Below are 26861 nucleotides of genomic sequence, written 5' to 3'. Positions count from 1 at the left end.
GGCTGATATTTTGCTTTGGAGTGGTATTGATGAAATGAACATAATCACAAACAGCCTGGTTAGAAGGAAAATTTGTTGTTATACTCAGAGCTGATAAATAATACCAGAAAACAAACAAAAAAATTTCTCAAGTATTTAATATAATTGATTTTATTTGTGAGAAAATGAGTCCATTCTCTTTAAAGTATGTCATTTGGAAGTAGCAGCAACACTCCTGTTTCAAATGAAGTGTAGGCGGTGGAATGGAAACATCAGCAAAACAGCAGTGCTGCAGTAAATATAAAGGGTTTGCCAAAGACATGCATATTTGATCCCATGATTTAAACAAGAGAAATATCAAAACAAGAGTGTTGCAGAGACGTGCATAAAGGCTAAAAATAACTTGATACAGGAAATATTAAACATCTAGTTCAGAAGGAATTGAAAAATAAATCATACCACTTTAGGAAGGCCTATAAAAAAAGAGAAGCAAACAGTTAGAAATGGAAGAGGACATAAATGAAAACAAATAATGTGAAAACATAGGTCATAATTTTAAAAATATAAAGAAATCAGAACAAATGATTAATCAAAATAAACTGAATTGCAAACACAATAATAAAAGCATACCAAAGAAGGAGAAGGACTGTTTAGGGCACTACAGCATGAACAGCTCAGCAGGGATGGTCTAGAGAGGTGGTCTTTACTGCAGCTATATTCCTGTACCAGATTTGTTTACAAAAATAGTTTCACAAAATGCTTTCATAGAGGACAAGGAAGAAATTATTCTTCACGCGGTATTATCTCCTCCTGGGTTTGGATGTTATATATTGATGAAAAACATGCAAAACGTGTATCAGTATTTGCTATTTTTCCAGACAGACAGCTACTACTTGGGATTCCCATTGCCCTGAGGTATCCCATGGCATTCATCCCAAAGGGTAGAATGAGCTGGTCTCACAAATGTGAAAGTTTAAAAAGCAGCCTATGTATTGCAAATGAGACAAGATAAAGGTCAACAGAGTAATTTCCTTAACGAAGTTACTTACACTGGAAGAAAGTTTGAGATTTTTTTTCAGCATTGCACTAATCAATAAGAATTAGAACTTTCATGAAACCGCCTTTTCCCCTTGGTTAAAAACACCAACATAAATACAGCAAAATTTGTGTGATAGGAATTAAGATCTCCAAGCAACAACCATTCATCCCCATTACATTAAATCCCCAGCTGCCAGAAGGTGCTTTTTTGTACTGTAGATAGCTCCCATTGCTCCCAAATTGCTTTGCTGCACTGCTTTAGTCTGTTGATTCACTACAGATTTAAAGGAAATGAGTCTCACGCTGTCCAAAGCACCTTGTGATACTTCCTCATACTCAGCTAAACACAATTAGGCTGGAGAAATCCAGTGCCATTGAGTTCTCATAGTGATTAGTGGCAGCCTGAAACAGTCAAGAATGAAAAGAGAGCCTCAAAGGGGGTCTTTGCTGAGCCAAATAGGTGGCTGCAAAAATTAGCTCCTTATTGCCAGAGTCAAAATTCAACCACACTAAGAGCCTGCTTAAAGCACAGTTGCTGAGAGAACTTCCCACAAGAATGCTACAAAGAATTGGCCAAAAAACTCACCTGTCATAGGAAACAAATGATAAGGAATAGAGAAAGGGAGGGAAAACAAATGCTAATGAGAGCATAATAGATTATGAATGCAAAGAAAAATTTTAGAACTATAGTTTAACATATAGTCATGTAACTATATAAATAAACTACAACTAGTTTCTAAATGTAGTTTGCTATATATTTAAAATATAAGTTTGCTTGAGTTGACTTTACTATGACCAATGGTACTGCTGCTCTTCTATTGCCTGGTATTGCCTGGGATCCAGATTTGCTGCCTCTGTTGGTTTTGGCTGTCGGTTCCCAGAGTTTGATTGATTATTGTGAGCAGCAAGAGAATTCTGTGGTGAAAAACTGTCACATCCTAGAATTTATCAAAACAAATAATTGGCAGGATTGTGAATTTACACTTACTGTGTACAGTGTAGGAATCTAAAATGAATATGGAACCTAGCTTTATAGGCTGTTTCTTTAAACTGGGTCAAGGAAAGATTATGGTTACATCACTCAGTTTGCTGCACAGTCAAGCAGCTGAGGAAATTTCCCATTTATTTGATATTTTTATGGACTATGGAAATCACAGCATCAGGCCATGCTTACTGTCAGAGCCTCCAGGACTTCAGAACAGAGATTATACTGCACTGATGTCACTTGTGGGCTGAATATAAACACTATAGGTATAGACATAAGGGGGATGGTTACATAAAATTAATAGCAAAAAAGTGTCTTTGTACTCCCTGAAGCAAGCAACAAAAGTGTCTTTGTGAGTGCAGTTCTACACACATTGCTGTTGCCAGCCAATTGGGCTATGACCTAGAACTTAGCCAACTATAAAACCAAAAATGAGCTACAGAGAGAGCAACTCTTCACACTGATGGTAAGTACTCAGAGGCTAGATCATAAAAATAATAAAGTTTTTGGTTTATCTTAACATAATGGAATTATCTCACCATTTCTGATTTGGCTAATACAGACAAAATGAAGGACTGTAAAAAAAAAAAAATCTGCTTTTATCTAAAGCCTTTACACCATGAACAACCCAAGAACAGCAGGGTTTGTGAATTCTGGAGCAAGACTGATGTAGAAGATCTGTTTTAATGGTAAAATTACACCTGCATTGCCTCCATGACCACAGCAGGTTTACAAGGTGGATCTGAGTACATAGTTTGTTTTTATATGCCAGTGTGATGGGATATGAGAAGCTGTTGTAGGTCTGTCCTTTCCAATTACTGAGTTTATCTGCTTGGTATAAGCCCCATAAGAGGTGGGGCTTAGCCCTGGGAAACTGCATAATTTCTCTGCTGTTACAGCTGATGATCAAATACTGCCTAGCACATTCCCTGCATTTATGTCAGCTTTTTCTTCATTTTGCTGCTAATCTCCAGTTGAGAGCTTACACAGCCCGGGAGCAGTGTCATACTGCTCATCTTTGAAATTCATCTTTTGTTGTTCCTACAGCCATGCAAAATGGATCTCACGGAACTGTTTGGAGCAAGATGATATTTAAAGCTCCTTTTCTGTACAAGAGGAGATGACCCCACTGACAGCTAACTTCCAGCAGAAGGTTCCTAATCACAAAGTGCTATCCCACTGATATATTAAAGGAAATATGGGGGCAATGGGTATCAGATGCATAACTTTCTGAGGAATGTTAAACCCCTAGTAGAACAAGGTTACATACAGAAAAGCCAGTTACAACTCTGTGTCTTGCAGACAGGTTACTCTTTGGGGCTACCTGTGACTGTTTGCTCATAAATTTGGAAATCACAGCCAAGAGATGTTAAGCACTTCCCTAGTATTTACTGTCATTCTCAGAGAGCTGGCATCAGGCTTTTTGGAGCCTATCCATGGGTTAAAGTAAAAAGCCTTCCCTTTTTCTGTCCAATTCTACTGTGACTTGCACAACTACATAACAGGCCCAGGGATGCCCATCAAGCCCTGATTGTTCACCCCTAAAACCAACTTTGCAACCAGTCACTATTTCTTGTCTGGCTATCTCTCCTAAGAGCCTGGGGCAGAGAAAGGTGCTCTTGTTCACTGTGATATAGCTTAAAGAAAAAGAAGTCCAACAGCTTTTGTATTACCAAAATGTTTTGCTTTTTGCAGAAAGCCCTGAGCAGCATACCAACAAAAGCATGACCTTCCTGCACAAATAATGATATATGGAAAAGCGGCTCCTTCTGCAGGGCAGTGGGAACAGTAGGTTATGAGTGATAAAATCTTCAAGGGCACTTTGCTTGAAATGGCGCTGTGTACTTTCTCTGCCCTCGTGCAGACACACCACTTATCACTCTAATTGAATCAGTGACTTATTCTTATAGACAAACGTAGGCATTGGCATTCCTGGAAGGCTGTGAAAGATGCAAGAACAAAGACAAGTAGGTCTGCAGTGTCTGGAGCATTATGGCAGTGTCATTTCATCTACGTGGAGTGCTAACATCCATGCTATGGTAGCACACTGAGACAAAGTGACATTCTTACATATCTAGATGTGTTACCTCCTACATGAAAGGACCTTTTCCTTCTTTATGGGACATAACTTCAGCATGTACAATAATGTTTTTCTCACTGGGCTCAGAGACCCGGTTCCCAAAACCTGAACATCTCACCACCATTGTTCTGGCTTTCCTTTATAATTTTTATGGTTTTACAGTTTTGTATAAATGGCCTGCATATCTCAATGTCTCAGTTCATTACAATGACCAAGGGACAATTCCCTTTTAGTTTAGGGTAGATAAAGCTCTCCATACAGAATGGCTCAAACTTCAGCAGGAAGAGAAACTGGTGCCCACCCTCTGCCAACACACCCAGCTAGCACTTGGTCATTCAGCCCCTTCTGAGCTGAGAAAATACTTGACTCCTGTTTCCCCCTCTAGAATATTAAGGTGTTTTCAGTGATGACTAGGTGCAGAGTACCAGAATTTCATCTTCTTTTAGGTCCCTAAGTGCCAGGATGGGAAAAAGTTCAACCACACTTTGACAGGTATCCTTTCTCAGTGGTAAGCAGCTCAGTTTGTCACCTCTGTCAAGAGGTACCCAATGCTGTGCAGCTGCATACAGCACTCCTGTGGGGAAACCTTAGTGCCTGACCTGTCTGCTCAAGATCATCACTCAGGGACGGCTGCCACATTGTTAGGTAGTGAAACATTTCAATGTCAGTGCCTAAACAGGAGACTGGCCATAGCCTCTCTGCTCCTCCCAGCTAAAAGGATAATTTATTGGTAACTCAGCGTCTCACGTTTCTTAGATTACATGTATTTCCTAGTCCTGAGTTTTGAAAATTTGAGGCCAACATCATTCTGAATATTTAATAACTTAAATATGAGCTCTGTATATAGAACACAGTGGTTTATTTCAGATCCTAATCAGACTGGTGTGGGGTCTTATTCTTTGTAGGTGGCCTGCAGCCAACCAAAATCCATAGACATGCTGCTCAGTGAATTCTTTTGGTAGAACGCTGACAGCAAACGAAACTCCAAGACATGAGTGGGGCCAACTCATACTAAAAATGTGAGAAATATTAGAAGAATTTTACTCATCAATTTTTCATTGGGGATGTGAGTGTTTGGCACAAAAAATTATAAGTTGATATCATATTTGGCCCTGAGATTGATGCTCATATCTCTGCTACTGAGGTCCAAATTATGGAATTACTTTTGTCATCCTGGAGCACACTCTGGAGATAACCTGAAATACAAAAACTCAGGAAATAGCTCTTCTCCAGAAGCAAAACAACTATAAGTAGTTGTGCAGAAACAGACACACTTTAATCCCAGAAATAAAAAGGGAACAGATTTTGTAGGAGAAAGAGACATGTTGTGAAACAAATATTCTTCATGTTGTCTCCAGTCCAGCTGGGAAGAATTCCAGGGGCATTTTACCAACAGAATACTTATAGTGAAAATAAATTAAGCAATCTATGTAAGTTTGAGATACAGATACAGTTAATTAAAAAAAAAAACAAACCCAAACAACAAACCACCAAACAACCCAATGCCCAGAAACCTACATTCCAATCCAATCACTAGGAGTCAAAAAATCAGAAAAATAAATCCTCAGAAAATAACTCTTCTTGGACCTGTGTGTGTGTGTGTGTGTGTACTTCTGGGTCAGATGTTAGTAGCCAAGGAAAGCAGATTATTGAGGCTGAAAAACAAAACTACAATAAAAACACAACCACCAGTTCTATACTACTTATGATAACTCTGGGTTTTGCTTGGTGGTTTTTTTTTGTTTGTTTGTTTTTGTTGGGGTTTTTTGTGTGTGTTGTTGTTGTTGTGTTTTTTTTTTAATTTTATGCTATCTGGAAAAATATATTTAGAAAAAAAAAGTGTCAGTGAAAATCTGTTTAACTGCTTAGCCATAGATCCTTCAGACTTTTCATCTTCTACTCAGAATAAAAACTGATGTGGAATGGAGGAGTGGAAGGATGTCTATTTGTAAGAAAAATAAAGTAAATGAGCAAAATTACAAACAAGAGGAAAAAAATATTTATTTCAACATGAATGAAAAGTCTCACTGGGCTAAGATGAAAAATAATCAGTCTTAATTTATAAAAACTTCTCCATGCAAAGAATGATAAGTTGCAAGAGCAACTTCTTGTATAATGCCTGGTGATTTTAAACCATTATTTTTTGGCAGTCACTCTAATCTGATTTTCCAATGCATTGTTTCCCTCTCAGCCCATTATCATTTATTACAGACACATATAAACCCAGTGATTTTTATAGCGGTGTTTTTATTAGTCCATTTCAATTATGTTGTTTATTTTGCAGACTGTAATGACTTTAATCCTCATTTAAATACATAAAAATGCATTATCCAATAGCTAATTATTAGAATATGTGGGAAATTATGATTAATTACTCCCCAAAAAAGCCATTTGTCTCGTGAAGATATCTATTGTGTATCTACTAAGTATTTTAAAGATAGTGAAAAAAAGCCTTTTGAGAGAATAAAGATAATATGAATGAGAATAGCTTCACTGCAGCTATGACACCATAATTAGTTCACTTTCCTCCCAAAAAGATGATGAGAGAGGCATGTGGGAAAAACATGTTATCTATGTAACAATGACTAATAAAAAGAATAGTGAAATAGTGACAGCTTTTTCTAATTCAGAGAGAAAGATTAGTAAAAAAGTCCTGCTGCTGCACTCCCAGCACCAGGACTCCAATATTTTTCACTTGCATGTAATCAGACTATGAGTAATGCTGCAAAAAAAAAGTTTTCAATATAATTCTATAGCAAATTTTCATAAATTGCCACCAACTGCTTTCAGACTGGAATTGTACCACTATACCATAAAATTGCACCATAAAAAAAATCAGAACAATGTTTGAAATCATTAGATATGGGAAAACTTGGAATTCTAACAGGAATATTTTTTTTTTCTTTCATCCCCAAAAGTCGCCTTTATTTTTCTAGCACCTAAAATACCACCAAAGAAATAAGGAGATTGCCTTCACAGATTAGCAAAATCTTTTGTAAAGCAAAGAAATATTTCAGTAGTAATTTCAGTGTGTTTTTATACCTGAAAACAAGGGGAGCCCTTAGGTTTGCCAATCCAAAATGAGGAAACGGAGAAGCTACACTTGTTCATCCAGAAGTAGTTAAGCACCTAAAAAGCACACCAAGACACATGCCAGAGCCTCTTTCCCAGATATTTTTCTGTTTCATTGTGAAATAATATTTCTAATGAGCAACAAGGGAGTAAGCCAGCAAGGTATGGCAAAGCAGTCAAAACATTTGGAATGCAAACTCTTATAATTGTGTTTATAAGTTAACAGGCAAGAAAATATTCTGGGCTTAGCTCTCTGTATGAATCCCACTATTCCTGCTTGAAATTTGAAATTGCTTATAAATACTTGCCCTTGTGAAAACCTGAATTATAACATCTTTCCAGTGTGGGGAAATTCCAGAAAGCCCTTCTGTGAAAAATAGTATGCTTTCTTGTATCAAACCATGTGCCATGGGGCTTACACATGTATCTCAGATTCACTCCAAATGCTTTTGTTTCTGTTGGATATTATCATATCTGTGGGAATTGCTATTCTCCTGAACCTAGAGACTGCAGGGAGAGAATGAAAATAAAATCTCTCTACACTATGCTGTTGCTCTTATGTAAGACCATGCATCACAGGTAATATGGAGAGGGAATTGAAATCCTTCTATAGCAAAGCAAAAAATTATTTTAAGGCGTGCATGTTCCTTTATTCCACCCCTCCCAAAATATACTTTTTCTGGGGAAATTGTCCTGGATCCTCTGTAGGTCTTGTTTGTCTGGACAGCCCAGAGACTAACCAGCCACAAAATGATGCTTTCTTCTCTACTCATCCCTGTGTATGTTCCTTATTCAGCCTCCTGGCCTCAGCTCTCTAGAAGGGGACAAGCGGATGCTCCTGCCTCCGCAGGCAGGTGCTTTCAGAAACCCCCTGTCAACTACAGTGGGACTGCTTTGCATTGAATTTGTTGTGTCCTTTGAGAGACCCTTAAAATAGAATGGAAGATTTACCTGAAGACCTCCCAAGAGTTTCAAAATTGGTTTGGTGATACTGTCAACCACCCAAGTTTACAAAGCAGCTTGCTGATGAAGCAGGCTGAGTGCTTGGGAAACACGGCTGCAGGGCTTTGAGTGATTTCTCATGCAATTACCTACAAAGCAGCTACAGAGTTTTTATTCAATTGTCTCCAACAAGACTGAAACACCCTTGATTTTCAAGTGAATTGTGACAAGGTTGCAAATATTTGAGCAATACATAATGAGATGAAGCAAATTATTATGGCCAATTAGAGACCAATATGAAAGACAAGGGAATTCTGCTGCTTTAGCCACCACATCATATTCTATTCTTCAGCAGATCATAAAGAGAAGTTTTATTTAAACTCTTTTAGCTGTATGTCACACCTGCATCACCTATTCTTCGGGGTTTATGTAATATTCCACTAGTTATTTTTTTAATATACAGTCAGACACTATGTAATTACATTACAATGTTAAATGTGACTGTCACTTAGAAGGTCAATAATTAACATTAACATTACTGTGGAAGAGCACACCTGGAGACACAGAGAATGAAATATCAAATTCAAAGGCATTAGCTTGTAATTTGCATGTTTTTAACTATGTAAATCCACTAACACCACAAATCTTTAGCTTGAAAGGGGGAAGTTTTTAAGATCACAATGATGGTCTGCAAGTATTTAAGTGAACCCTAAAACCAGAAGTTTTTTTAGGTACAGTTCATTTACGACTCCCAATATACTTACAAATAGGTTATACCTGCAGTGTGCTGTCTAAGTTACCATTCCCAGTGCTGTCTCAAAAATAGATGCCATAATTATTCGGCTGTAATCCTTACCAAAAAAAAAAAGCTTCAGATCCCTGAAAAGTGTTGGTGTTAATTGCTGCTGTTCTACCACGGCGTCTTGTGTAACAACTGCATTTTTCATCAAAGACCACTGCAGACATCTTACACTACCAATTTAAGCTCCATAACAGATTTTATAGAGCTAGCACTTCTGTGCAAAGAGGTGACTATTGCATTAAAGGTGTTCATACACAGCTGTTGTATGGTTGATTTTCTGGTCAGTTTTAATTAACCTATGCTTGTCTCATCCACTTCTAAAAGAATGCAATCAATGTAAATGTTATTAGTGCTACTAGCACACTCCATTCTTTCCAACTTAGAAAAACAAATAATTATATTAATACACTTCTAAGTAAGCCCCTAAAAACAAAATATTATATTGTCCCTATAAGACTTTGTCCACAGTACACTTATTCTGGAAATTTATCAGTAGTACTACTGTTCACTCAGCTGTATCCTTGTCAAGTAAATAGCAGTAATATAGCAAATTTTATGGTTAGTTTTAGGAAATAATTTCAAATCAGCAATGTTCAAAAGCAAACAGAGAGCACACTAGCACACATGAATTGAACAGAAAAAGCTGGAAAGACTTCCATCCCTCTATAAATACTCCCAGTTTCTGTCCTTACAGCAAGGAGAGCTGAGTGGGATAGAGGTGATTCTGGAATCATTACAGCATTTTTGTCAGTATATCCAAGCCAATCCAAGCCTCATTCAGGGGCACCTTCGTATGTCAGGCTGCAGACAGCAATGCAGAACCTATATCTTGTACAGAACCTATATCTTGTATGGTGCAGCTTCCAGGAGGTCAGGTTGGACAGCTTGAAATTGTCACATTTTTAGATGTTTTGGTTGAATCCAGCTGTGTTCGGGACATGACACCTGTGCCCATGCTAAATGTTAAGAAATGTTCAGTCCAGTAAATTAAGATATTCATGTAATGAACACTGAGAAGAGAGACAAGAATAAAGGAAGATCAACTGCTTCAAAGTCGTCCTGGAGGCAGAGACATTAAAGAAAAAATATCAAGTGTGCTTAACTTACCTGCTCAAGTGAGAGTTATGCGCACACAGTACACTCTAACGAAAAAAAACATCATGTCATGATTGCAGGTACCTGAAGTAAGGACACAAATTGTAGGAGAAATCTAAGTATCTTAAATGTCAGACAACTGCATGATTGAGCCAGACGGGGGAAAATATTATGATGAATAAGTGATGATAATAATGATAAGTGCACAAACACACAAGAAGAAATCACATGTTAAGTGTATCCCGAGAGGAAGAAAGAGACAGCAGTGTTCCATCTATGCAAAATTGCAATAATGCAAAAAAATTTGAGCTTTTTCCCAGCACATGCAAAGTTTACAGTGCAAAATTATTTGGTTACATACCGGAGGACTGGGGAAAAAAAGTAATATTTGTAAAAATTCCTTGGGTGCCCTGACAGGCTGGAGTAACACTACAACAAACAAACAAACAAACAACAAACAAACTTTCTCCTCCCAAAACCCCAAGGCAACAGCTGTGGGCACCAGGCATGAAAATAGCCAGAGCTCAAAGCTAACAACAGATCAGCTACAGGTTGAGACTGCCTAGAATAGCACTCCCAGAGCTTCAGAGAGAGGACAAAAGCCATTCTGCAACACTCTGCAGAGCAAACCTCCACCACAGAAGTGAGATTTGGCTCTTTCATGGACAGACAAAGCCAAACTATAAGCAAATAAACCAGGCAATATTTCACACCACTTGTGGGTCATAAACCCAAAATTAAGATATAATCAGTGTCTGAAAAAGCTGGGATATTGAAGACAGATCTAGCAAAAGTGCAGGAGCTGAATGCAAAGGAGCTAGAAACAGAGCATAGAAAAACATGTAAAACAGTATCATAAAGTATGCTTTAGACTTTCCACAGCAGCTTCATTTCAAGTGGTATTTCTTTCTGCCTATTCTTCTTGTATCAGGTTGGAGGAGCAGAAGGCCATCAAAGGTATAGGATTTTAATTTCCACCCCACTGTCACAGAATTCTGTTTCTTAGGGGACAAAAACAATCTCCATGAAGGATTTTCCCACGCATGAAATGGGTCTGAAAACAAATATTATCACAAGAGTAGCTGTTTAGGAGATTGTGTCCCCCTGATGGGATCTTCCTATGTTATCATATTTTTATTTCTTTGCAGGCTCAAGTACTAAAATATAGAAAATGACGTACACATAATCCCTATTTATTTTTCTAGTATTGTTCATACTGTTCAAGGCTCTCTTACTCACTCCACACATCTTGGCAAAATATGCTGGAATATACAGATAGTCATCTTTTACTGCTTGGTTATGACCATTAGCCAAGTGCATTAGGCAGGCTACCTGAAGTAATTTTCTTTCACTGCTACATTATTAAAAGCAAAGAGTGTTATATTGAGTGATAAAATTAGTTTAGGAGAATAACTTCAGCCAAGTAAGAATTTTGCAAAGCTCTAAAGAGCCTAGACTCCTATATTTTTAGCGATGCATTTAATTTACCACTTGCCATGCTTCATGAACAACCAGTATTGCCTTCAGAGTCCTTCTGAGAAACAACATCCCATGAGCAGTAAAACAGTAAAATGCATTGCATCTCCCCCTGGGCTCCAGTTGGGAAGCAGATTGCTTGCATCAGAATTATTTCAGAGATGTTATACTTTCCATTCATGTACATGCAACATTATTCACATGAACTACCTAAAAACAACTTTTTTTGGTGACATTTTTCTCTTGTATCACAGGCAGAAGAATATAAATTTATGCAGGAATAAAATGAATGCAGCTCATTTACATCAGTAAATTGGGGTTGGTGGATTGCATTTTGTGTTCACATGCAAAAGTATTACAAGACATATTACAAATTTTCCAGACACTAATGACAATGAAATGATCTTCAAAAGGTTGTTTTTTTTAATCAAGGAATATTTCTGAAGGTAGCTATTGGCATTTGCATTCACAAAGCAATGTTTAAATTATTATTAATAGGATGATATTTTAAAAAAAGTTTAAAGGGTTCTTTTAATAAGGGAATTATAGTTTTAAAGCAGACTGATCTTAGTTCTTTGAAAACTATCTAGATGGTAATTTAAAATGCTGGTTTGCCTGTTTTGGGACAAGATTAACATATTTGAAGTGTTGATTTACAATACTTTAGGCCCAAGTCAAAATAAAATATTGTCATACTGTATTCAACTAGACCCAAATCTTCATCAGTTAATTGCTGTTAAAAAAGTTGAAAAAAGTTAGACAATCCTTTCTGAATAGAGAAAGAAGATGTTCAGTAAGTTATACAGGAAAAGATGACTGCTGTTAATTCTCAGACAGAAACCTGTTTTGACATGACATCTGTTGGAATAGAGTTTCTAATTAGAAGAAGTCCAAGTGAATGTCAGAGTCAACTAATTATTTCATCAGCCAATTAGGGGAATGAGTGATTTCACCAAGATTACAAAATCAATGAAGGGGGAACGAAAACATTTTGATTTAAAGTGTTTCTAACATTAATTGAAGGGCACATTTGTTACTGGCTACGTATTGTTAAGCAGCCCTTCGTGGTTCTCTTCTCTCTCTGTATCAGCAGAGTCCAGCCCCAGTCGGGCTTCTCTGAATGAACAGGTATCAGAGGCTCTCTGTCCTTTGGCATTAACTACATATGCTAAGCTCCAGGGTTTTTCTTGCCAGATGCTCACCTAGCACAACAAAAGAGAAACAGAGAGTTTTGTTGGTTTTTTTTTTTTTTTTCTGAGCTGAAAATTGAAGGAAAGAAAAATTAGCAAGACCACCTTTTGCCTTGAATGCCCACATCAGTGAGCACAGCAAGAAGACGAACACACAAAAAGAAGTTAGAAGCCACATCTTCTTTTGGACCAAGACTGCTGTTTTGTAGCACTGCTACAAGGCTCAATACAGCTTTATTTGCCCACGGTTAATTCTCTGTGCACAAGCAAATCCTCTGATGTGTTGAACTCATGGTCCTCAGATACAAGTCCCCCAAGTGACCCATCTCCCTTCTCTATCAGCTTGAATACCAGCACTCTTTATTACAATAAATCAAGTTACTGAAGCAGGAAATCAGATGGCAGCCATGCATCTTCTATTAGCTTTAGAGTCCAGCAACCTAAAATGTGCATCCCAGATGTCCCAGACAAGCATGTCTCTAACCTCTCACTGCCCTTAGCCCCCCTGCTCCTGTGACAGCATGCAGTTACACAATTCCTGTGGGTTAGGTCACTGCTATATATACAGGCTTCACCAGCATGCCAAGACTTGAGCTTATGTCCAGGCTCTTCAGAGGTGGGTCTATTCACCATGTCACCTTTTTTCCCAATATTCCAGTAGCAGCTCCCAGCTACCAGCAGAATGCTCACATACCTACTCACAGCTGGGACATGCGCAGTAGGGCTGATGCACCACCACCACCTGTGTTCATCTATTTTGAAACGCTGGAATGGTCATGATCCAATGGGAGTGATAATGCCTAAAAATATAACAGCATGCTGTGAATGTCAAGCACATGTCCCACAAACTCCCTTATGCCAGTTCTGAGACTTGTGATTTGAATCCTCTCAGAATTCAGAAGAGCATGTAATATCAAGACTTGTAAATTATGTAGATAGTCAGTTCAAAAAATGTCTGTAATTTCTTTTGAATAAGGCCAAAAATTTGGGCGCTTATCTAGGACTTTACCAAATTTCCCCAAGGGTAGGCATACCTTGTGCTTTGACTCATCTGACTTGTTAATTTCCAGGATTTTCCAGAGCTTCATTTTCATTTAGAATGTGAGCATTATTCTCATCTAGTTTGGATATTATGATTTGAAAATAAACTCACAGAAGCAAAGCACAGAAGCAAAGTTTAAGTTAGGGACAAAGACAATAAAATAGAGAAATAGAAATTTATTGGAAAAATTGATCGCTAAAAAGTAAAACAACAGCTGTGAAATTCTACCATACATTTTTCAGTTAAAATCAATTTTTATTTAAACTAATCCTATTTCCCATTAATAGAAGTGTTTTCTTTATCAACAGCCTAGTGTTGGGGATAGCATCCAGACAGAAAAAGTATTTCTTCCTATCGGAAAAGCAAGTGCAGCCCTAGAGAGCATCACAAGCCTATAACTGGTAGAGAGTGCATACGGATGAATGAGCATCAGCACATTGTGACAAGCCTTGCTGGACACCTGCATTCACCACCTTTTCTGTGGGCCAGGATTTCAGAAGCCAGTGCAAAACCCAAGCTGTTACTGTGATGCTAAAATTGGTACTGAATGGCACGTGAGGCCCTGATGGGATCCTCTGCACTACTCCGGGTCTGCTGTGCCATGCATGTAAAATTTAGTGATGTTGCCAAGCTAACATCATTAAGAGGCCAGAGAGGCAAAAAAAACCAAACAACAACAGCAACAAAAAAACCCAAAAAACTAAACAAAACAAACAAAAAAACCCACAAAAAAAAAAAAAAACCCAAAAAAAAACCCCCAAAAACAAGACAAAAAAAAAGAAAAAAAAGCAAACAAAAGAAACCCCCATCTCTAGGAGCTGGCTTGTGTATCTTTTGCATGTGTAAAGGATACATGGACCCCTGGAGCTGCTTCTCTCTTCACTGATGAGACCTCTTAAGTACACTGTGGCAGCATTATACAGGTGGGTAAATATTCTAATTTATGTTTACTTGTTGACTCCTCATGAATGAGTGGCAAATATCTGCTTAACTTGAGTGACAAAAATGATAATGTTTTCAATGTGAGGAGCAAATGTTTAGTTACAGAAAAGGTGTTTTCTTATTTCGCAAAATGTGTGCTCCCAACTCCCTGTTGCAGACCTTCCTATCCACTCAAGAAAACAGAAGGACACCATGACGAGGAGCAAGACCTTCACCTTTGGCTTACGAGCAAATGGCAAATGCAGACACAGACATTTTTCCAGATGGATGCCAGCGGTAGAATTTGACTGATGCATTCCTCTCGACTGCCCCACCATTGACTGAAGGCTCAGAAAGCAGGCACTCACTTAAAGTACACAGGGACTTCTAAAGTGGATTCTAAACTCTGCCCTTTCAAAATAGTTCAGTTTATTTTCTAAAATGTCTATAAAGCCATTATAAGGGACTCACATTTAAATCTGGTGCCATTATTTTTTTGCTACTGCAGTACATATTAGAACCTCAATCATTGTCATTGGCAAGTTTTTATTGCTTTTGGTTTTTACTGAAGAGAAGATAGAACTGTGAATGATTTTAAGCAAATCCTTTTATTGGTAAGACTTCTTACTTGTCAAATAATAAAATACTTAGGTACCCCCTACTGAAGAGAGGAAAACTGTAACAAAGTTAATTTTATTGGCTTACACTTGGCTGCATCATCACAGAGACTGGTGGATTTCAATCTACACTCGAGGGACCCCTGGGGGCTTCATGACCTTCTTTCACAAGAACCATATGGTTTCTGCACATCATTCCATAAATCTAATGAAAATATATCGGCAGCTCTAAATTAAATCTCATTGCATTAGACAGTGCTGCAAAAGCAGTAGTTTAAAGCCTCAAATGATTGTAATGAATGATCCTAACATTGAACACTGAGTACAACCCAGTTTGCTGTGCTGTGGGGGATCAGTGCTGCACAAGTCACTTTGAATTTTTCCGACAAAACAATCAATATTGACACAGCTCAATGAAAATTAAGGGAGTGGATACATCTGTCATTTGCCTCTTTTCCACAAATGAGGGCCTTCTAATTCTGGGCTGGACTGGTATAGTCTTCTGCCTAAGATATAACAAAATAAGTTTTAAAAATATAGGTGAATTCAAGGAAGAGCAGACCAGATTATCATCACCAGAGTACTGAGCACTAACACATAAAAATTGTGATATACACAGAAAAGCCTTCCCATCAGTCTCCAGTATCCACCATCTTTTTCTTATTTTTACAGCTCTACTTGTACTTTTTTCATTTTGATTTTGCTCAGAAAAAGCACAAAACAAATTTTAAATAAGGATTTATTTTTTTTTTGCGTTGATGCTCAACTCTGGTAAAGTAAGAAATTAAAAGATTTTTGCAACTCTGGGTATAATTTTCAGTGTATTTTCATAGCTTGCCACAGTCTCATTTCACTGAGCTTAAGGCCAGAAGGGGTCTCATATCTAGTATTGCTTCTTATAGACAACTAAATTTCATCCCTTTCTTCCTCCATTGAACCTGTCCCTTTGTGTCTTTAGGTGTCTATTTTAAGTATTTCAGAAAGGCAATTACTGTTGATTTTAAGACATAATAGAGACCATTCAGCAGGGCTTTTCCTATTTCTTAAGCATCTTCACCATTAAGTTATGGTGAAGATGCTCAAGAATTTTCTCCTCCCCTAATTTCTGAACAGGAGCCAAGCAGCAGCTCTTAGCTATGCTGTTTCTTTACAGACACTGAAGAATCTTTTGATACTCAGGGTCCACTTAATCAAATTACTTTGGCTTTATTGATAAGCTAAGCAAATTCACATGGTCCAGTCCTTTCCCTCTTCTGCCTTAGCCCTCCACACACCCTTCCCAGGACTGCAAAGCCAGCACAGACAACCAGACCAACCTTTCTGGTCACCTTCTGTCCCTCTGGTGCTTTCTCTTTTCTGCCTTCATGGTATTTATGCACCTGGGTGGTGAATCATTCTAAAATACCCTGGTCCAAAAGAAAGAAAAGAATCAAGGGAGGAAACAATGCAGATCTGGAAAGGGTAGGCTTGCCCTTTTTAGGCCGTGTCCTGGTTTATGCCAGCTTCAAGTGCTAGTGCAGTGGTGAGATAAAGCACTCTGTTCAGCTCATCAGTCTTTTTTTTTTTTTTTTCAAATTTCTCATCTCAGATATTTCAAAACCACTCTTCAAGTACAGACTCAGGAGGTAAAGGTCATCTAAGAGTATCAATCCTGCTAGTGGCACTTGCCAAAGCAAAATCACCTGCCAACTGGTATTCATTATTCTCATATTCATTATTTTCCTCTTTTCATGGCCACAGTTCTCATTCACCTTTTCCACAGTACTGGACAAGGACTCAGGTGGAACAGGTTTCACATTATAATGTTTAAGTAGTTTTCAAGGTTATCTGTCTTCCAAGATACAGTTCCCTCCAGCAATGGCATCCTAAATTACTTAGAAAACAAGAACACATCTCCTATAAAGTGAAAGGTCTGTTCATAATTCTCACATAGCATGATTTCATATGTGTGTACAAGTATAAAGATTGGTCCCACTTTTACAGATTTTGTTTAATACGATTGACAAAGGAAATAATTTTTTGCCTGGATATACATATTTTTAAATATTTCATCTTCCTTTCAATCATTTTCATGTGCAGGAATGGAAAATTAAATGTCATAGAAAGCTAGGTTTCTTTTGTGGAGAAATCATAGCATCACATGTGAATATGAAAAACATTTCTTTGCCCTCACATTTTATTGCTTCTCTCCTTTTTAAAAGGTGTTTCTCATGTGTTTGAATGATGAATTTTCCCTACTGCATGTAGAAAGCAATCTGCAGATACTATTTTCACAGCAAATATCCATACCATCCTTGAAACTGTACTTACTGCATTGTAAGAAATGTAGAGTAGACAGACTTGGAAAGAAGCCCCCAAGAAGGCTTATGGACCAGCACAGCACCACCACAACAGCCAGGGTGGAGATGAAGGGCAATGTCTCCTACCTCTTCAGTTATATCAGGCATTCAAACATGCTGATGAAGAAACCAAAGTGACTGCTTTGTGCTCCATTTCCACAGAGAATGAAAGGAAACAAAAAGAGTGGCATCATTGCATAAGAAATGACAACTGTTCCTCTTTTAATTAATGTTGAAATACCTTTAAATCAAAGTACTAATTGATCTCTAGAGTTTATGATTTGGCTTTTTATTGGGTTTGTGTTTCGTTTCTCCCACACACTACTCTATAACAAGTGACATTTCTTAATAATCTATCTTTTTAATTGTTATTCAGGTTTATAGGACTCCTTCTAAGTAGACATCAGCTGATTAAAAGCTCTTTTAGTGGTCTTAATTTCTATACATGGAAGCTTTTTAAAAAGCAAACTTGTGCCTAAAGGTTATGTAAAATAATCTAGTATAAGTCACTGAAAGTAGCGTTTTTACAGGGGTTTGCAGTGGTTTTGTTAGTCTTACAATAAAGCTCAGAGAAGCAATCAAGTGTTATGCATGATTTACATGAAAAGTTGATGTCTGTTGGTGCTACCTGAAACCATTTTTTAACAAAACCCACAAAGGAAACCAGGATACGAAAAGTTTAATGAAAGGACCAGTGTTGTCTGAGCAAAAGAAAAATGCTGCCATGAAGCTGGTCAGAACTGAACTATTCCTCCCATTGCATAGGTGTCCCCAGCAGGAGAAAAGGCTTTTTCCCCAGCAGGAGAAATGGCTGTTACCCCAGCAGGAGAAGTGGCATCAAAACCATCTTACCATTCCATCCAAATAAGTATACCCTTTTGTACACAGGAGTATAAACTGCTTCTCCTTGATAAGAAAAATCTTTCACTCTTCAGGGCTACAAGAAAATTTTATCAGTATGAGATTTAAGACAAAAAGCAGACGAAAAGCACTGGTACAACTATGCGAGGATTTCATACTGCTTGCTATTGAAGTAATGAAACAGGATTTGTAGAGAGAAAGTATCTTTCCTTTAGGCAAATTGATAATAAGCAGGAAAAAAAAGACAGATAAGAATAAGGCTTTTCTTATCTAAAGAGTTTATTAAACTCTAAAGAGTTTATTATCTAGTGCCTCTCTGCAAATTTTCCTTGTTTCCTTTTTTCCCCCCAAAATCCTCCAACATCCCATCTGCACAGAAGTAAATTCCACAGAGCCTCAAAATCAATGATGAAATCTCAAAGGGATACACTGAAGTCTCTCATCGTAACATGCTGTCAACACCAAGCTTTTTCAGGGATTAACATTTTGTGGCTCAGTGGCTTCAGAATAGAGGGGTGGATGAATGTTCTGTTGTGGTAGAAAACTTCTCAAAGCTTTACCATATTCTGTAAACATAGTTTCACATTGCTCCTTCTCATGCAATGACAGGACACAGAGAAAAAAGAAATCAGGTTCAGTTGTTTTATTCTGGATCATAGCATTAAATTGAAATTGGGAAATAATTTTCATAAAAGACAGTTATATACTAAATGGAGCAAATAATGACCAGCCCTAAGAGTGGAAATTTATCTATGCAGAGTATGGCTTGCTGTCTCCATTAACCACCATTACATGAAAGCAAATTCCTGTAATATTTTCAGTATAGCAGTTTCCGAACAACATGCAAAAAAAATCTTGCTTTTATGTGAGCTAACCCTGCCAGTCTCCCAGACTGCAGATACATCAATTACGTGCCTTGCCTCCTGGCATGCTCGGCAGTTTGCAGCCTGGGATAGAAGTTACCACATTCTCACACAACTCTGCTCATTTGGGACTTGAGGCAAGACATGCAATTAACTTCCAGGAGAAGGATTTTCAACTAAAGATTAATTACTGGGAGTACTGAAGTCCACTCTTCTAATTGCCATTAGGCATTAGGAATGTTCTGAACATAAGAATGTTAGACCAACGTCTTTTCAATGGAAGTTTTATATTTGAATATCTTTGACTTGGATTAGCTGGATAATTTTGCAAACATTTTACATATAACAGGTTTTATGCACATAATCCCAACCTACTGTGATATATACATGCATCTCAGGCTATAAGTTTCTTCTTGAGAAAATCATTGTATCAAAATACCCAATCAAATGTCATTTCAGCACTTCATGAATTTCTCAGTTTCATAGATAGATACACACATAAATACTAGAATTGTTTAAGCCAGTCAAGGGAGGTGATTGTCCCACTCTGCTCTGCAACATTGCGGGCACCGCAATGTAAGAAAGATATAAAGCCATTAGAGAGTGTCCAAAGGAGGTCAGTGAAAATGGGGAAGGGGAGGAGGTGTGGAAGGGGTGGAGTTTCATGCAAGAAGCTGCTGAGGACACTTAGTCTGTTCAGCCTGGAGGAGGCTGAGGGGAGACGTCATCAAAGTCTGCAACTTCCTGGGGAGGGGAAGAGCCGGGGCAGGTACAGATTTCTTCCCTTTGGTGACCAATGGCAGGACCTGGGGCAATGGGCTGAAGTTGTATCAGGGAAGGTTAAGTTAGATATCAGGAAAAGGTTCTTCACCCAGAGGGTGGCTGGGCACTGGAACAGACTCCCCAGGTCACAGCACCAGCCTGACAGAGCTCAAGGAGAGTTTGGACAATGTTCCCCGGCACTTGCTCTTGGGGCTACCCTGTACGGGGTCAGGAGCGGGACTTCTATGATCCTGAACCTTCTAGCTCAGAATATTCTGTGATTCTATGATTCTAAGTATTTTTGACACAACACAACTTTGCTCATATAAAAATAATTTTTTTTTCAAAGCCACATTGAATTACTGGGAGATCAACAGCACATCTGTAGAAAGAAGTTATGGTTGTGCAGGTGAAAATGAAAATGTGAATGTCAATTAGAAAGCTCTGAAATGGAATATGAAAATTATTAGTCATCTAAAATGTATCTAAAATTTGCCAATTAGTCTGTAATCACAGTTCATAAGGTAAGAAAATAAGCTTTGCATATTACAAAAGAGAGAAAGAGAATTAAAAGGTATTAACTGCAAAATAACAATGAATCAGCTAGGGGAAGTAATTATTCACCTTTCACAAAGATGACTTTACAGAACTACTAGGTGTCTGGTGCAACTAAATACAGAATTGCTGAATTTTGTTTCCATGACTGCTCATGCCCTCTGCTTTTGCTTTCTACTGTTTTCAGTACAGGAGGTCAAAATCCATAGAAGCTGTCCCATTAGCACAGCCTATACACTATGAAGCAACATGAAGCAAACTATTGCCATAAAATCAAATAAGAATGGAAAGCCAAGCTAAAAGCCAGTGAAAGGGGAAGCTCTGTGGGACACTGTTGCACTGAACATTACAATATATGCTCTGAAAGCATTGGACCTTTTAGTAGCACTTGTGAAACCAAGTTCTCTTTTCAGGTGAATTATTTTATATAATAAGAAATGCTCTAATAACTTGTGTGCTTAAGCAAGGTTGGAAGCGTGACCTGATGTGTGCATAGAGCTGGATAATGTCACTGACAGAGACACATGTGGGTAAAACTCTGCCAAAAGTCATCCTGAAGAAACTGGGACACATAGGAAATTTTTTGATAAGGAGAATTATTTCAGAGAAAAAGAATATTATAGCATGCATATATATATATATATATGCATGCTATAATGCAAATAACACATGAATTTCTATCCTTCCACAGGCTTGGATAGGATTATCAACCTGTAACCAAGCATTTCAGTCAGTTACTGACATTACATGGTACTAGCTGATGCTAGGGGAGGGATGTTGCAACTGAAGAGTTTGAATTTCTTGGTTACACAGTTAAAGCCCAAAATTCAGGGACTGAAATCAGAATTGAACCCCTGTGTCCCACACATATACAGTACTGTAATCTAAGTACCAGTTCATGTATTACTTCCTTAACACTTTGTTCAGTAATGTAACAATTCTGTATTTACTTGCTAACAACCTATGATTTCAGAAGACTGTGCCTGCCACTTTTCATGCTTGCAGTAGTTCCATTGTTACTGTAATCACATACATGTTTTTAGTTGCTATCAAAACTTTTGCTCCTGGAAATTATCTCTTCACTAAGGTATGTGCTTCATCCACTTGCCCTCCTTGCAAGTGCCAAATATACATAAATTGGGCCAATATACATAAATTGTTGGGCCAGTATACATAAACTCAAATCTTAAAAAAGGAAAACACCTATCACAGAGAAGTTTTCTTAAAAGCCAGGGACAGAACCTGAAAGAAAGAAAAGTGCCACACTTCTCACTTCTCTCTGCTCCCATGCAAAGCTGTTCTCTAGAACCTAACCTAGCACAGAGCAGCCTGAGTTTGTGCCTTGATAAAGACTTGCTGTACCCATTTCAGCTGCAAGCACTGCAGCCCTCCCAGCAGAACTCCACAGCTCCCTTTGGGCAGTAACATCCTGGCACGTGCTCTTGGTACTGGGGTACAAAGGTTTGCAAATGGGAATGGAAAAAAAGATTAATTCTAAGGCATTCAGCAGTAAACAGTGAATTGCTAGGTTAAGGTAGTGATGTAAATGGACTTCAGATTTCATTTCAGATTATTGTGCAGGATGAACCTAAAAGTAACACAGGTTTTTAAAAATTACAATTTCTGAAGTTGTTTTGAAAGTGGCATTAATGGAGATTTCTCACGGTAACTTCTTCCCTTCATGTTACATTAAAAAAAAAAAAAAAACCCAACCAAATGCTAACAGATAAAAACTGCACTAATCTGAAGAACAGTTATTTTCCAGAAAAAAATTATAAATCTTTCAGTACAAAGGAGCCCATTTGTAGACATTCCTTTCAACACCAGATCAGGCTTGGATCTGCCTGTAGACTGTGGAATACATGTAAGGAAAGAGACATTCTGGAAAATTCACAGTTTACCAATGTTCTTCATTAGTAGATTTCTTCCCCCCACTAAAAGCAGACTGGGATGTTTGAAGGGCCTGTCAGGACTCATTTTGGCTAGAGGTGGGCTAGAGTTTCCCAAAATCTCAAGATTAAATATTGAAATAACATCCCAGCTGTCTTCAATCTTGCAGGATGTTGGTACAGATGAACAGCACGACAAAGTGAGAAATGAGGTCAAGACAGTCACAATTCCTGCCAGCAGGATTGCAGTCTGCTTACAGTAGGATGCCTAAACAGAGGGAAGTTAGAAATAACATAATCAGTTGCTTATCAGACCTAGGAACCAGTGTAAGTCTGATAGGACTACTGTCAGAATTCCTATGCTTGGGGAATTCAACAGCAGTTTTGTGCCTATGAATGATTACTGTAAAAAATTATTCGAACAGCTCTTCACTCTCACTTGGCTTTGATGTGATAAGCCACAGTCTGAAAATGAACAGGGATTAGATTTCAAGTAAAACCAAAATGAAGACAAAAAGCTGACACCTGGGATGAGGCAGTTTCCAATAACCGAGACCTGGCCAAAAGAGACATCCTTTGCTGCTGCAGCAGTCCCTCAGCTCCCTGCAAACGTCTGACAAGAAACAAATAGACGCCTCTGGGTGGTCTCACCAGAAAACACAGTGTGGAATCAATTTGTCATGACTTAGACAAAATTGCTAAAATGAGCAAGTTTCCTGAAAAGAACCATTTCTTTTCAGCAGACCCTGAGTCCGTGAGGTAGCTAGGAGCTATGAGGAGGCTGTGGCAGTCATGCTAAACCACATTTCTATTCCTCTGTTATAGCCTGATTCCCTGGGTTGCTAGAGCATGTCCCACTGAGGGGTAGGAGCAAAACTTGCATTTGGATTCTGTATTTGACAGGTTGCCAAGGCAGAGAGTTCTGGGCTACTCATAGGGAGCCTTGCTTTCTGAGAGATATTCAAATACTCTTGAATTTTCCTTTTTCTCCATCCCCTTACAGTATTTGAGAATATCAATGTTCTACGAGATTAGTACTGGTAATCTTACCTCAAGTCTTATCAGGTAGATAAGATCACAAGACCTATTAGGATTTTAAAAGTGTCAATTTTTGTTCCAAAGGTAACGTAAGCTTTGACATATTTAGGTGGTGAAAATAATTAATTATTTTTAATACCTATGGATAAGTGGATAAATCCAATTGGGTCACAAGCAGACCTTTCTTTTTACTTCTTTTTTTTTTACTTTCACAAGCATTTAAAGTGACAGGTGATTAACCAGTGATCAAAGTTATAATATACCATGAACCCTCTGCAACTAAACAGAAATTCTTCATCTTAAGTTTTTAAAAAGTCTCATTTTTTATTTAAATCAGATGGCAAGGAGACAGGGTCCAGTGGGATCTATAATTTGTCAAATATCTCAACAGCAATAAATGCTGCCTCTTACAGAAATAGCCTTTTAACACAAATAAATATGTCACGGAAAAGCTCAGAGATGAAGCTCCCCAGCAAACCTCTTTGACCTTAGACCCCTGATCTACAAAGGTACTACTGCTGTGAACAAAAGCTAATGCCCAAGGGATGCCCCAGGAGTGGCCACTTCAGTAGGAGGTAAAGAAAAGGCAGTAGAGGAGGGCTGTATCCTTTGGAGAAGAAAGCCCAGCAGCTGCTGCTCTGCTGTCAGCACGGTGACGATGACACGCCCGCAGTCTGACATGGTTCCTCACGCTCACACAGGGGTCATGCCAGCAGAGAGGAGCACAGCTCAGCTTGTTTCTGCCACCCCACCACTATGGTGGGTCACTCTGGAGCCTCTGACAAGAGCTGTTTGGTAGCTTGTTTACAAAATGGAGGAAAACCTCTGAGGTATGGTCTGCTCAGTTGTTCGCCTGCCTTGTCTGCTGTTTCTGAAGGCAACACCTCCGAGCAGTCTCCAAGTAACAAGAGAGGAGATGGCTGTTCTCTTTACTGCTCTTCCCCTTTTTCTTTGACCACTGTCATCTTGCTACATTATTTCTAGTTTCCAAGGTTTGAGTTCTTCCACACTGTTCCATTTCTTACCTTTCCCCAAATAAACTGGGCTATATTTCATGTTCCCATTCAGCCACTGGATATGCTTAAGCATAGACATAGTCAGCCACAGAAATAGCTGAATTTCTTCAAAGCAGGAAAGATTAATTCTAGCCTCAAGGATTTCGTATTTATAAGTGTAAACGTTAGTGAAAACACTAATTCAAATAAGGCCTGATTATTTTATTTCTGTGGTTTGGATAAATTTCTGATCTGATGAAAAGACACAGAGGCACACACAGTAATCCTTTCTATCATCAACTATCATTGTGATCTAGCTCTTGTTTTTGGAGTTTGGTTTTTTTAGAGTTTTGGGTTTTTTTCTTTGCTTGCTTTTTTACAGTGAGTAATCATGCCCATCAATTCACTAGTGTAGTCAAGACTAAATGGCACTGGAGAGCATAATCACTGGCTTTTGTTGATAGTCTATTCAAAAAAGACACCTACTGTCAGGTAAGATATATTCCCGCAAGTGGGAGTGCTCCAGTTCTGTTGCTGCAATGTTGAGTACAGCCATATTAACTATCTTGTATTTCCCTTGGTTGAATTATCTACAGGACTGTTTACCACATTTCTCAAGCCCAGGAAAAGTTGGGATGCTGTGGGCAGCTCCTCTTTCTCTGGATTCACCACTTTAGATGGTAAATAAATGGAACTGCAAGCAACAGGCATTGCTGTTGGGGACCATCAGACAAGCGCAAAACATAAACTTGGGCCCAACAAGCAGTAATGACATGAAAAAAAAGAGAAAAAAAAACCCAAGACAACAACCAAAAAAAAAAAAAAAAAACCCACAATGAAAGTCCCCATAAATGTTAGAAGAGTATTCAGCTTGCAAAACCAGAAGGGGGAAGTTTAGAAATTAAGCTAGACTATGAAGGACTCTTCTTCCCTTGTGCATTTGCACTGTGATGTAACTTTAATTAAATTACCATATTTTATTGTTTCCTGTCTCATTCAATGAGCAAGGAGTTAGTCTGTACATATCATTGCTATTCATAGTATAGCCTCTGGTCTTATTCTCCATACATCAGTTAAGTCTAGACTGACTAGAGAAATTATTAATTTTGGTATGGACGCCTTTTGCAGTTTAAACAGGCTGTTTAAAATGTATCACAATCATAGATAAATACTATGTTTGTGAGAGTAGGCATCACATTTATTCTACAGTTAGGTAAAGGAGCCATAAAGAAATTAACACTAATTCTATTTAATTTTAATCCATGACAGATTCAAATTATTTTATCTACTTGTATCAGAAAATTTAATTCTACATAGTTCGCAAATATTTCTTTTTGGAATATTAAAACCCCATTAACAATGCATTTCTTGGACACAATTTTCCAGATTGAAAACTGTGAGAAAAAACCAGAACTGTTATCACATTGCATCACACTGACAGCCGTGTATGTCATCAGCAGGGAAGGACCCATCGTATCTCCTTCACAGACCTGTGTGTCTGCACCTAGCAGAGTATCTTACATGAACAGCAAGTTATCTTTCTCTGTTTGGGCCTACATTAGAGGAGACTGGCAAACTTCATCATCAGGGCTTTCCACATGGAACTGTCTGAAGTGCTTTATAAATATGGATGAGTTTCTCTTGTGAAATTAGGCAGTGTGAGTCACCCCATTCCGTAGCCAAGTAACTGAAATGCAGAGACATGGATTTTAAACTCCCCAAATTATTGGAAGTGCCCTTTCAGTTTGCAAGCCCAGCCTTAATTTTCCAGAGCACTTAAATTTTTCTCTTTTTTTTTTTGTTTTTTCCATTCTTTCTTGGTATGAAATGTACTCACACTGAAGTCAGCTGTCAGCATGTTCACTTGATCTGCTCTCAGAAATGCCCCTTAGGGCACTTGAAAAATTGTGGGGTACCTCACCAGAAACCACTTATGCCATAGATGTCACATACAACGTCCATGGCCAAGGACATGAAAGAGACCAGTTCTGTGGTGTGACATTTGGACTCTTTGGTCATGAGGCAGTATCTTATTTTCTACAAAGATATACCTCTGTCACAGACATTTGTTCCACTCCTACATCAACCACTCACAATAGGAATCTCTCCTGGACGCTCTACAAATAATTTTAAATTTTTGGTCTGGGTGCACTTCTGCCCTTCTGAACATTAATTTCATTGGACACAAACTGGGGGAGGGGTTCTGCTGTATCAGCACCCCCTGTCTTCTTTGTACTGTGCCTTCCTTTGAAAAGATAAAAAATGTGCCACAGGATATTCCAGTCAGGTGCCTTGCCTGGACAAGAGGATCCCTCTCCCT

General features: G+C 38.3%; 2 long non-coding RNA genes across 2 annotated transcripts in view; both read right to left on the bottom strand.

The window, feature by feature from the left end:
- Positions 1-26861, bottom strand: part of LOC119699439 — a 92939-nt gene that overhangs the window by 23598 nt on the left and 42480 nt on the right. The window lies entirely within an intron of this gene.
- On the bottom strand, positions 198-17718 carry LOC119699437. The gene is made up of 3 exons (XR_005256423.1): positions 17550-17718; positions 16556-16645; positions 198-13459 (listed from the first exon to the last, which is right to left on the bottom strand). It is a non-coding gene; the product is annotated as an uncharacterized LOC119699437 (long non-coding RNA).

The sequence above is a fragment of the Motacilla alba genome, chromosome 3 (genome assembly GCF_015832195.1).
Source record: "Motacilla alba alba isolate MOTALB_02 chromosome 3, Motacilla_alba_V1.0_pri, whole genome shotgun sequence".
Lineage (NCBI taxonomy): Eukaryota > Metazoa > Chordata > Aves > Passeriformes > Motacillidae > Motacilla > Motacilla alba.
Note: the sequence above shows the minus strand (reverse complement) of the source record. Positions and strands in the feature narration are given on the sequence as shown.